Source organism: Pinus tabuliformis, chromosome X (genome assembly GCF_031772625.1).
Source record: "Pinus tabuliformis cultivar Carrire ecotype Pingquan chromosome X, CPIR1, whole genome shotgun sequence".
Lineage (NCBI taxonomy): Eukaryota > Viridiplantae > Streptophyta > Pinopsida > Pinales > Pinaceae > Pinus > Pinus tabuliformis.
This window is the reverse complement of record NC_142308.1, coordinates 231,347,761-231,358,515: the sequence shown is the minus strand read 5'-3', so window position 1 is coordinate 231,358,515 and position 10,755 is coordinate 231,347,761. Positions and strand designations below refer to the sequence as shown.

Genomic DNA, 10,755 nt, shown 5'->3' with positions numbered 1-10,755 from the left:
TCTACACTTATTTGAAGCTATATATGCCAGCTCGCAATGGATTTTGTGTCTTCTTTGATCCATTTTCTGTACTGGATGCTCTTCATAATGATTAGAGAATGTCTCCAAGAATGTATTTCCTTGAAATTTTCTACTCCAAAACACTCTTGAAGCTTCTCAACACATAAGGATGCTCTGTGTCAGTCAATACCATTGTAGGAGCGATAATTGCATCAGAAGAAGGGAATTAAAATGTTGGAATTGAAATGCATGCTCAACAAGATCATTTATAGCTTAAACATCATAACTCTATTATGTAAATTACATCATCATTGACTTTAGCGCAATTGTGTATCTATTTAACACAGGTACGCACAATTGTGAAAAACCAACCAAGAGAGAAGATAAATCTTTCACACCTTATTCCTCAATTTCATCTTTCCATGAGTTATTGAAATATGCATTATAGTCTCCAATGAACATGTAGTGATTGGTAATGTCCCTCCTTGAGACTACAGCACAAATAGAAAATAAATTTCATCAAGGATATCCAAGAGAACCCATACCTAATTATATTAATGTGTTAATTACTAATCAAAATCAATTGTAAAAAAAAAAAATTCTTAGATGACAGACAGGGCAGTTATCTGACCTTAGCTTCTGAACCTACATTACGCATCTCAGCATACATAAATGCAATATGGTCTTATATATGTACGTTATCACAAGAAAAACACAATTCACCTCGTACAAGTGTTGAGTCTTGGAGGAAGAGATGATGATGAACGGAAGCTCCTTGAAACAAACTGACTCTGCTTGGAAATGACATAATTAGAAAACTTAGTCGAACTTTCTGGACTCAAGAATTTCATTTCTAATATCTCATGAACCTAAGAATGCATGTTGCTTTGCCAGTCCACCACACCTTTAATAAACTAAAGTGTTATTTCCTTCTTTGCACTCTCAGTGATGTCACTGTCATGGATAAAATTCCTTCCACGCTCTACAACAAATTTTCCTCTAATAGTTTCGAGTTCAGGTGCTACAGGATTTGTAGCTCCAATCATTTTCCTACTAGTTGCAACAACACCCTTCCCCTCCCAGACCACAACTACAACAAGGCTTGAAATTATGTACTCTGCCAATCTAGGAAGAAAGGGCTTTGAAGACAAATCCATGTAGTGTTTCTTCGCAAATGATCTCTCTATAGCTACCATCTTCATACCTTTCAACCCCTTCTTCTCAAACCTAGATACAATTTCTCCCACCAATCCATGTTGTATGTTGATCATTTCTCCCACCAATCCATGCTGCATGTTGATCATTTCTCCCACCAATCCACGCCGCATGTTTTCGGACTTGATCATGATGAAGGTATGTTCATAATGAATCTGTCAAGAGTTAAAACATCAATAAAATACTAGGCTTCTTGACACAGAGATGGATACAATGACGCACAGTTAGAATCGTACCTAGCAACACTCACTAGCATAATTTGATGAATTGATCCACGACTCTGACAAATGTTGTTGGAACTTAGAATGCAACAACACCTAGAGAAGGGGATTTGTCACATGGCGTCCCTTGTGTGTATAACACATGTAGTCTATAAAAAATAAAAAAATGTTTAACTTTGCAGTACAATGTGGAAAATGCGTACTATTCCAAGGTTGCTTTATGGTGTGTTTTGGAATGATTAAACCAACAGTGGAGTGCACACTAGATTTTTTTTTCACTGATAGCCACTTTGATGGGGAGTCATTTCACCATTGATAGTTAACTTCTCTCGCTTCCCTTATGTTTTTGGAAGTTGACGTTGACCACAGATTTTCCAATTATGTGGATTGCTTAGAAAATAGATCATGGATAACACTCTAAACTTCATCCACAGATCTAGTTAACAAGATTATAATGCCAAGATTTTCATCAATCCAATAATAATCATTAAAAGACCACGATACAAAGTGTTAGCATATCAAATATAACATTGTCAAGATTTAGACTAACTCAAGAAATAACAATACTCAGAACTACGAGTACAAGTGCGTGAGATAATGCAGCCACTCCAGCATTTAGGAACCATTATAATAGAACTATATGATGCCAAATGTAGGACATAATTTTGTGATTCTACTATGTGATCATAAAAAGTAGAAATGAGAACCATCCAAATGTAATGCTAAGGGATAATGATAAAACTTTGAAATATAACATGCGTCTTGAGTTGTATTTAGGTTTAATAATGTGTCCAAGAAATTTATCATTTCCATAGTATATTTATAACATATGATGTTACTTCAACCATCAAAAAAACAATTAAACTCATGAATAACAATGGAACCCTCAACGTCGAATGTAAAGTAGTGGGTGGTGATCTTAGTATGCAAATGTAAGGTTATATATGAGAAGCACTCTACCACCTTTGGGTTGAGAAATAGTTATTTATCAGGTATGTAGTATATCCTTGGGTTGAGAAATTTATTTTATATTCATTACATTTTTGGGTTTCAAGGGTTCTTTCATAACCTTGTAATCCTTATTAGATTTGAAGAATTTAAATGATCATTATTTGAGCTAAATCATTTAAGAAATTTGAACATTACCATGACCTAGAGAAGTGGACTCTATTCGTGGTGAGATGAATTTCCCAAATCTTCTATTCCTTCAGTGTACCTTTTCACCTTTAGGTGCAATTACTAGTTTAATGGTTCATGTTTGTTCATCAACTAGTTCGATTGGACCTGCGTTTTTTATCTTCTTGTCATATTTACGTGTGTATATTTCTTATTTATTAGTTGTTAATGCTCCATTCCATTAGTATGCTTATGTTTCCACTCCATTATGTATTAAATGAAGTGAGGTTCATAGGTGAATGGATGATATGTCATTGCATCAAATTTGTTTTCATTATCTTATGACTAAGGCTTTAGGAGGTCTCATATGTAAAATATTAGTGCCATCCTTTCTTGCATGTGCAAGATGACATGCCAAACTAACCTAACGAATTCTTCAACCAAAATAGATATAGAAACAGACATGTTAGCAAGATATAAAACTTGTGAAATATACATTCCCTAAGTTGGAGCTCAGAACTATTGTTATTGATGATAACTTAATAGGAAGTGTGTGTGTGTGTAGATAGATATATATATATATATATATTTATATATATATATATATATATATATATATATATATATATATATATATATCTATACATATATATATATATATATATATATATATATATATATATATATATATATATATATATATATATATATATATATATATATAGATATATATATATATACATACATACATATATAATATATATATATATATATATATATATATATATATATATATATATATATATATGCATTTATTTACATGTATGTGCGTATATAATCTACATACTACATGTAAAGATATTATGTTAGATTTATCTTTCTCTAATCCCACTATGAGTATATATATAAATGTGTGTGTGTGTGTAAAAATATTTGGATGCATCTTTTCCTATGCAAACCCACCCTTTATATTGAGTTCACTCTATGTACATGTTAGCAAGATATAAAGCTTGTGAAATAAACATTCCCTAAGTTGGAGCTCAAAACTATTGTTATTGATGATAACTTAACAAGAAGTGTGTGTGTGTGTCTTTATATATATATAGAGAGAGAGATGAATTTATTTACATGTATGTGCGTATATAATCTACATACTACATGTAAAGATATTATGTTAGATTTATCTTTCTCTAATCCCACTATGAGTATATATATATATATATATATATATATATATAAATGTGTGTGTGTGTGTAAAAATATTTGGATGCATCTTTACCTATGCAAAACCACCCTTTATATTGAGTACACTCTATGGATTGGAAAGGTATAATCCGCACGAAATTATATGAAATTAGTCTTGTAGGTCCATAAGTATCATTCCATATGAACTCACAATATGTAAAGGATATGGAAGGTATGAGTGCCATGGGTTAGAAAGACACAAATTATAGTGTTAGGATGAAGAGACAATGTTGACCAAACAACGATCACACATAGTAAATAATATATGTTAAGCATTTGACACATGTTTTACCCTGATGCTTGACTCTTTGTGTGAATATGCATTTCCTTCTTGTATGCTCATCCTATGGGTTGATAGGGGTTATCCATAAGGGCCTACAATGCATGAGCCTTGTGGGTTGTAAGTCTCATGTTATATGGGCCCATCATGGCCAAATGTTTTCCAGCTAGCAATGAACCTTATGGACTTGTGAAACTTGAAATTCAATTCATGCATCGACAAACATTTCTAAGCATGCAAAGGCGTGCTTATATTACATTCATGCTAGAGCATCTATGTATCTATTTAGCTACACATACTTATGGTTGATTGACCCCCACAATCCTTCTTGTGAGCTCACCTTACAAGTCAAAAGTGCAAAAGCATGCTAATCTCTACATGACATAAGCCTTGAGGGCTCATATAACAATCAAACCTCGTGATATTTTCAAAGGAGCAATTCTTCTCTCTCATAAAATAATTTTTCAATATTATTCAAAAATATATTTTTCAAATATTTGATTAAACCATAACTCGAAGGTATTATTGCAACCTTTGTGCAATATAATGCAATGCAGATAACTCCCTCACATATTTTAGCCCATAATTTTTGGATATTGTTAAGATATTCATGCTTGATTTTTAATTATTTGTGTAGTGAGTTTTTATTCTTAAGCTTTGCAAGAAACCATCCAAAATTAAAATATTTAAAAATAGTTCATTCTTAGGTAAATAACATATTTACCATCATTTATGTCCTACCATAATATAAGCAAGACTTTGCATTAAAAAAGGATAGGAATGAAATTGAAAAGAAACATCGATCAATAGATTGGGAAGATGGCCTCCAGAAAGGTTTTAGCATCCTTAATAATTGTTTGCACCTACAAGGTCATCCATATATCAACCTTTATGGCCTTTGGGAAGTTCCCTGGTGGTGTGTTCAGCAATGGGTGACTAGAAAGGGTCACCTCTACTCACCCTTTTCTATTGAACTGTGATATTCTCTACACAACCGGTGCCAAGGCAGTCACCCCTTCGCACCCTATAACTTCTGCTAGTGGCCCAAAAAGTATTGTGTTGTATGAGAAGGTGACTCACGAGTTCACTAGTGCTAGAGCCATAAGCCATGTCTTGTAGTTCATCGATGTCATCGTTGATGCTCACTTTCGGATGGGATTGTCATTGATCCTCACAGCCCTGGAGGTTCTTAACAATCCAATTCATCTTGTGCTCAAGGTCGCCTAACATTAAATAATGTCAGGACCATTTCCATGGATGAAATCAAGGGGTTTGTATATGGTCAAAAGTTTTTAAACATGATATCTCTCATCACGAAGGATTTAAGGTTGGACAACTTGGACACAGTCAGGATCGTGATGGCCTTGGAGGAGGAGTTTGCAATGGAGATTCTAGATAAGGAAGTTGGTAAAATTGATTCCTGCAGTCTTTTCACTGATTATATAGCTTCACATCCAATGGTAAAATCCACTCAAAAAGAAGCAAATCTACCGAAGATTCTGCCAGATCCTCCCTATGTGGGGGCGATGGACAACATAGAAAGCTTGAAATCCATGCAATGGTTCCATTTTTTTGTTAAAACTATCAGTGGAAAATCTATACTGATCTAGGTTCATGCAGATGCCAAGGTGAAGGATTTAAAATAGATCTTGAAACCATGTCTTGGAATTCTTGTAGTATTTCAACATCTTATTTATGAGGGAAAACAATTGTGGGACTCTCTATAATTGAGTGCATACAACATCTCCAGGAATTTGTTTCTATTTTTAGTCTCAAGACTACATGGGGGAGAAATGGGCTCTAAATGGCCATCTACTTTAGCCTCATACAAGGACGTTGTGCATGGAAATACCATCTCAACATTCCAAACTTAAGCTCTTCCAGGACCTTACATTGTAGAGAAGATGGAGGAAATTCTTGCTTTGGAATTAAACAATGTAGAGGTAAAGCATCTCGTCATATTCCTACAAGCTAGGACTATCATCTACAGATTCAATGGATTCTTGCTAGAGTTAGAATCATTGAATTAGTGGATCATTACAACCTAGACAAAAAATTGTGATATTTTTTATGTTCCAAAGGATTTTTCATTGTACAGTTTGATTCCTAGGAAGATTATGACAAATGCATGGCGAATGGGCCGTAGTTTTAGGGAAGAGCGAGGATCTTCCTCATTCCATGGTTTCTGGAATTTGATCCCTCTAACATGGTTGTAACAAAAATGCCATTTGGGTTAGGTTGCCACATCTCCCTCTTCCTCTTTGGTATCAAAAGGTCATTGAGGACATTGGAAATTCTCTGGGAAAGTTCCTGAAGATGATAGTGAACAATTACAAGAAGGATTATTTACCTTTGCTTGTTTACATGTGGAAATAGATCTAAGTAAAGGTATGAGAGATCATATTTTGTTGAATCATTGATATTTTAGATGGATCTAGACTTTAGATTATGAAAACAAGGTGTTCAAATGGCGTTCATGTTTTCAAACAGGGCATCTATAGGATTCTTGCCCACGAGCAAAAAATCTTCTAAAAAGGACGAAGGGGCAGGTTCATAAATCCAAAATTTTGCAGCCATATAAACCCATTTTCTTAGAGGATGACGAAGAGGAGATCAAGGAAGACTCTCGCTCTAAAGATGATATGATCACCCATATTATAGTTTCAAAATCACAACATATGCAAAAATCGAAAAATGCAGAGACAACTAATGATCCTTGTGCAGAAGGCATGTTGACACTTAAAGAAGATGGGATAGTAAAAACAAAAAGAGCACGTGTCAAATAGCTCTAATTATAATAAAGATTAATCCCCTATGGTGAAAATGTGTCATTTTTTAATAAAGATAAATATCATATATCAATATAAGTTTAAAAGACAGAAATTAAATTTATTTTTTCATTCTTTATATGTTTTTATCTCAATTATAATTGGATTTTTGGTTCTAAAAAAAAAAAACCTTATTGCTCATTTAGAAATTAAACGAGTGCTACGTAGTAGCTAGTACCTGCAACTCAATTTAAATATAGGGAAATTGAAATTTGGATTGTTGAAAAGTGAAACTGTTATGAAACTATATAACTTCATTTAGTGGTAGGTTTAAGTTAGGAATAAAATTTTTACCAACAATTAACTTAATATATCCATTGACCCAATTTTTGGGGAAAAAATATGGCAATCTAAGTGAATTTGTTTTGTGCTCACTATTGTAATTAATAGAAATGGAGCAAAAATCAAAATCTTTATAAATTTTGTTGAGATTCTAAAGTTATTAATTCTCTATTATTTTAAAAAAAAAATAGCAATAATATTTAAAAAATAATAATAAAAATGTTTATTGAATAGTTTATATTTTACTTTTGAATTAAAATCATTATTATTTAAATAAATCTATTCAATATATTTAAAAATCTCAAAACACTTAACTTATACAATTTAAACAATTAAAAAAATATTTGAATATTTTATTATTAAATTTAAAATTAATAAAAATCTTCATATATTCACACTTTATATATATATCATATTGTAAACTATAAACAAAATATAATGTAATAAGATAATCAAATGTAATTGGGCTAAGATAAAATAAAAGATATTTGAATTTAATAAGGTATGAAAATGAAGAATATGTGGAATTACTTCAATCAGATGAAAAACTTTATAAAATTAGGTAAATATATAAATTCTCAAAAAATTTACAAATGATTTATTCATTGTGAACCTCAGAGGTTTAAGTGGCCTAAAACCAATTTGGATTCCAAATAACGAAACTCTCCTTTAAAATTATCTTTGGTAAAAAAGGGGGAAAAATACCAATTTGTATTCCAAATAACAAAACTTCGCTTTAAAATTATCCTCCCAAAAAAACAAGGAAAAAGAAAATCTTTGGAAAAGAAATTATCTCTGAATTAGAGGCTAGAGAGTGGGGGAATTAAGATGATCCCTGGATCCTCTCATTTTGAACGCAGCACAGTCACATGCTAGAGAGGAGGGCGGTGTTAAAAGTGCCCAGAGAGCTTTCATTCGAATGGATGAATCAATAAGTGATAACTCTTCTTTTCCCATGAATTCCCTAGAAAAGAGAGTATTTGCGTCTATTTGTAGTGCAATAATTAGTACAAGATTAATTTCACATTTTACATATCTCATATTCATGTTTGTAGTTCCTAAATTATGTCAAGTATAGCCTATAGATACCGGTTGAAAATAATTAAATTCTAAGAATAGCAAATGTTGTAATACTTGACTCTAGATATAGGTGCAGACTAATGGATGAGGAAGCCCAATTCAGAATTTGAAGCCAGTTCTTTTGGACACCTAGCATCGAATATCATTCATAAAATAGTAGCAAATCTTGAATTCAACTTTGATACAAAGACAAATCCCAATCTCTTAACAAATTTGGAAAGTTATATTGGATTTACAGAGAAAACACTCGGGTGTGATTACATAACACAAAGAAATTTGTAATTGCTTGAGTGAAGGCAAAAATCAGGAACATGACAAATGTATGGATTCGGTTATGTTTCTTGAAATTGATTTTAGTTTTAATTGGAACTGAGCAACGTGACAGTACCATTGTTTATTCCATGGAAGTAAGTGATTCTTTATTGATTGTCTCGTAAGTACTTTTGAAAAATCCTTTTGTGGATAGAATGTTCTAGACATACCACCTTAGACAAGTGAAAAATTAGAGAGCACCATTCTAAGTATAAATGAAAACTCAAAAATCCAAAACGATCTATTGTTGAAAATAATACTGAGAGAGGGGGTGAATCAGTATTATTAAGTCAAATTCTTTTTCAATTTATACAAATATTTGTATATACTACTTCAGTTAATGAAAACAGCGTGTATATGCAACTCTGGCTAATGAAACTCGCGTATAACTTGCAGACTTGTAATTTAATTTATTCTTCGGATGTTGATCATTAATCTGTGCGTCAGAACCATATAACAGTAACCAAGAGCAGAAAAGTAGAGTAGACAGTCACACAAAAGAACACAAGATATAAGGTGGAAACCCAATGTGGGTGAAAACCACCTGCTGCAATATGTCTCTATCTTCTTTCAATTAGAAACTTCTTTTTACAATGATTCTATACTGGTGCAGTCTTATACCAGCACACAGGCTTCAACCTGCAGAAGGCTACAACCTTCTCTCGTTCTCCAGGTTCTTCTGGAAGGGAGCTACAACCCCCTTAGCTCTTGTACTAGTTGAGGTACTAGTACGTAGGTGTTGACCTACAGAAGGCTACAACCTTCTCTTTTCTTCTAGGGACCACGTTTCATAAATTTTCAAACTGGATCCATGAATATCAATCAAACATCAAGTAGATCTATAACAACCAATCTCCTTTGTACAAATACTGAATCAACCAATAACTTCTCAGAATGTTGTAACTAGAAAATAGTACCAGTAACTAGACACCAATTTTGAACCCAGAACACTGCAGCAATAAACAGAAGCAGTTAAAACATATTTCAAAAGATGTACGCTACTTCATCAATAAAAAACTGCATACATACGCAGCTATGTCAAAGCCAACCAGTGTATACACAGTCTTCACTTGCTTAACCTGCGTGTATACGCACCTCTGCCGTGCCGAACCTGCATACAGATATAAAAAAGATAATTTATCCTTTTACTTAATCAGACATCAACTATACCTAGATTATCAGATTTATAGATCTAATCATGCGCCAAATATAATAGATCAAAATCACACAATGATACTACTATTCAAGCCTTGAGATCTTGACCCATCAATAGAACTTAACCATCTTGTAATGCTCAGGTTCCTCCTTGATTCAGATCCAACTATATCTCACCAACCAATCACCAGTATTCCAGATCTTGCTCCTCTTAATATATTCAATGCATAAGTCCATGCTCTTGCCAAATGATCTCCTTCCATTTTTATAGTCTTAGGCCTTACTCAAACCATGGTTCAAAACCATAGAGATCCAATACTAGGAACCCAATACCTGGGATCAACACTTGGAATGCAATACCAAGGACCAAAACCATAGGTTCAAATATGTCGGACTAAATACCATGGACCAACCATAAGTTTTCCCACATGTACGCGCTTTTCTTTGCATGAAAGTGCGTGCATACGTATACGCGCCTTCTTATCGGTACACCCGCATGTATATGCGACTATGTTAAGATGATCTTGCGTATACCTCATTTTCTTTCATTCTGAGAGCCTGAACTGTGATCTGCCATTTGAGTGAGTTGCCATCAAGGACAACACTTATGTCATAGAGCCAAACTGTGCCATAATGCCAACAAAAATTGGGAACATGACAAATGTATGGATTCGGTTATGTTTCTTGAAATTGATTTTAGTTTTAATTGGAACTGAGCAGTGTGGTAGTACCATTGTTTATTCCATGGAATTAAGTGATTATTTATCAATTGTCTTGTAAGTGCTTTTGAAAAATCCTTCTATGGATAGAATGTTCTAGACATACCACCTTAGAAAAATGAAAAATTGGAGAGCACCATTCTGAGTATAAATGAAAACTCAAAAATCCAAAACGATCTCAAATGAAATATAAATTGCATCTACAAAAGTTTGGTGCAATTCACAGCGTGTTAGATACTACAGATGGATCAATTGAACCTTTTAACTTTTGACATTCAAGTTTAACAATACAAATTGATATG

At 33.0% G+C, this 10,755-nt stretch overlaps 1 pseudogene; it reads right to left on the bottom strand.

Annotated features, from left to right (window-relative positions):
* Positions 1-914: 914 nt before the first annotated feature.
* Positions 915-1,328, bottom strand: LOC149139211 (nucleoside diphosphate kinase pseudogene; annotated as a pseudogene).
* Positions 1,329-10,755: the final 9,427 nt, after the last annotated feature.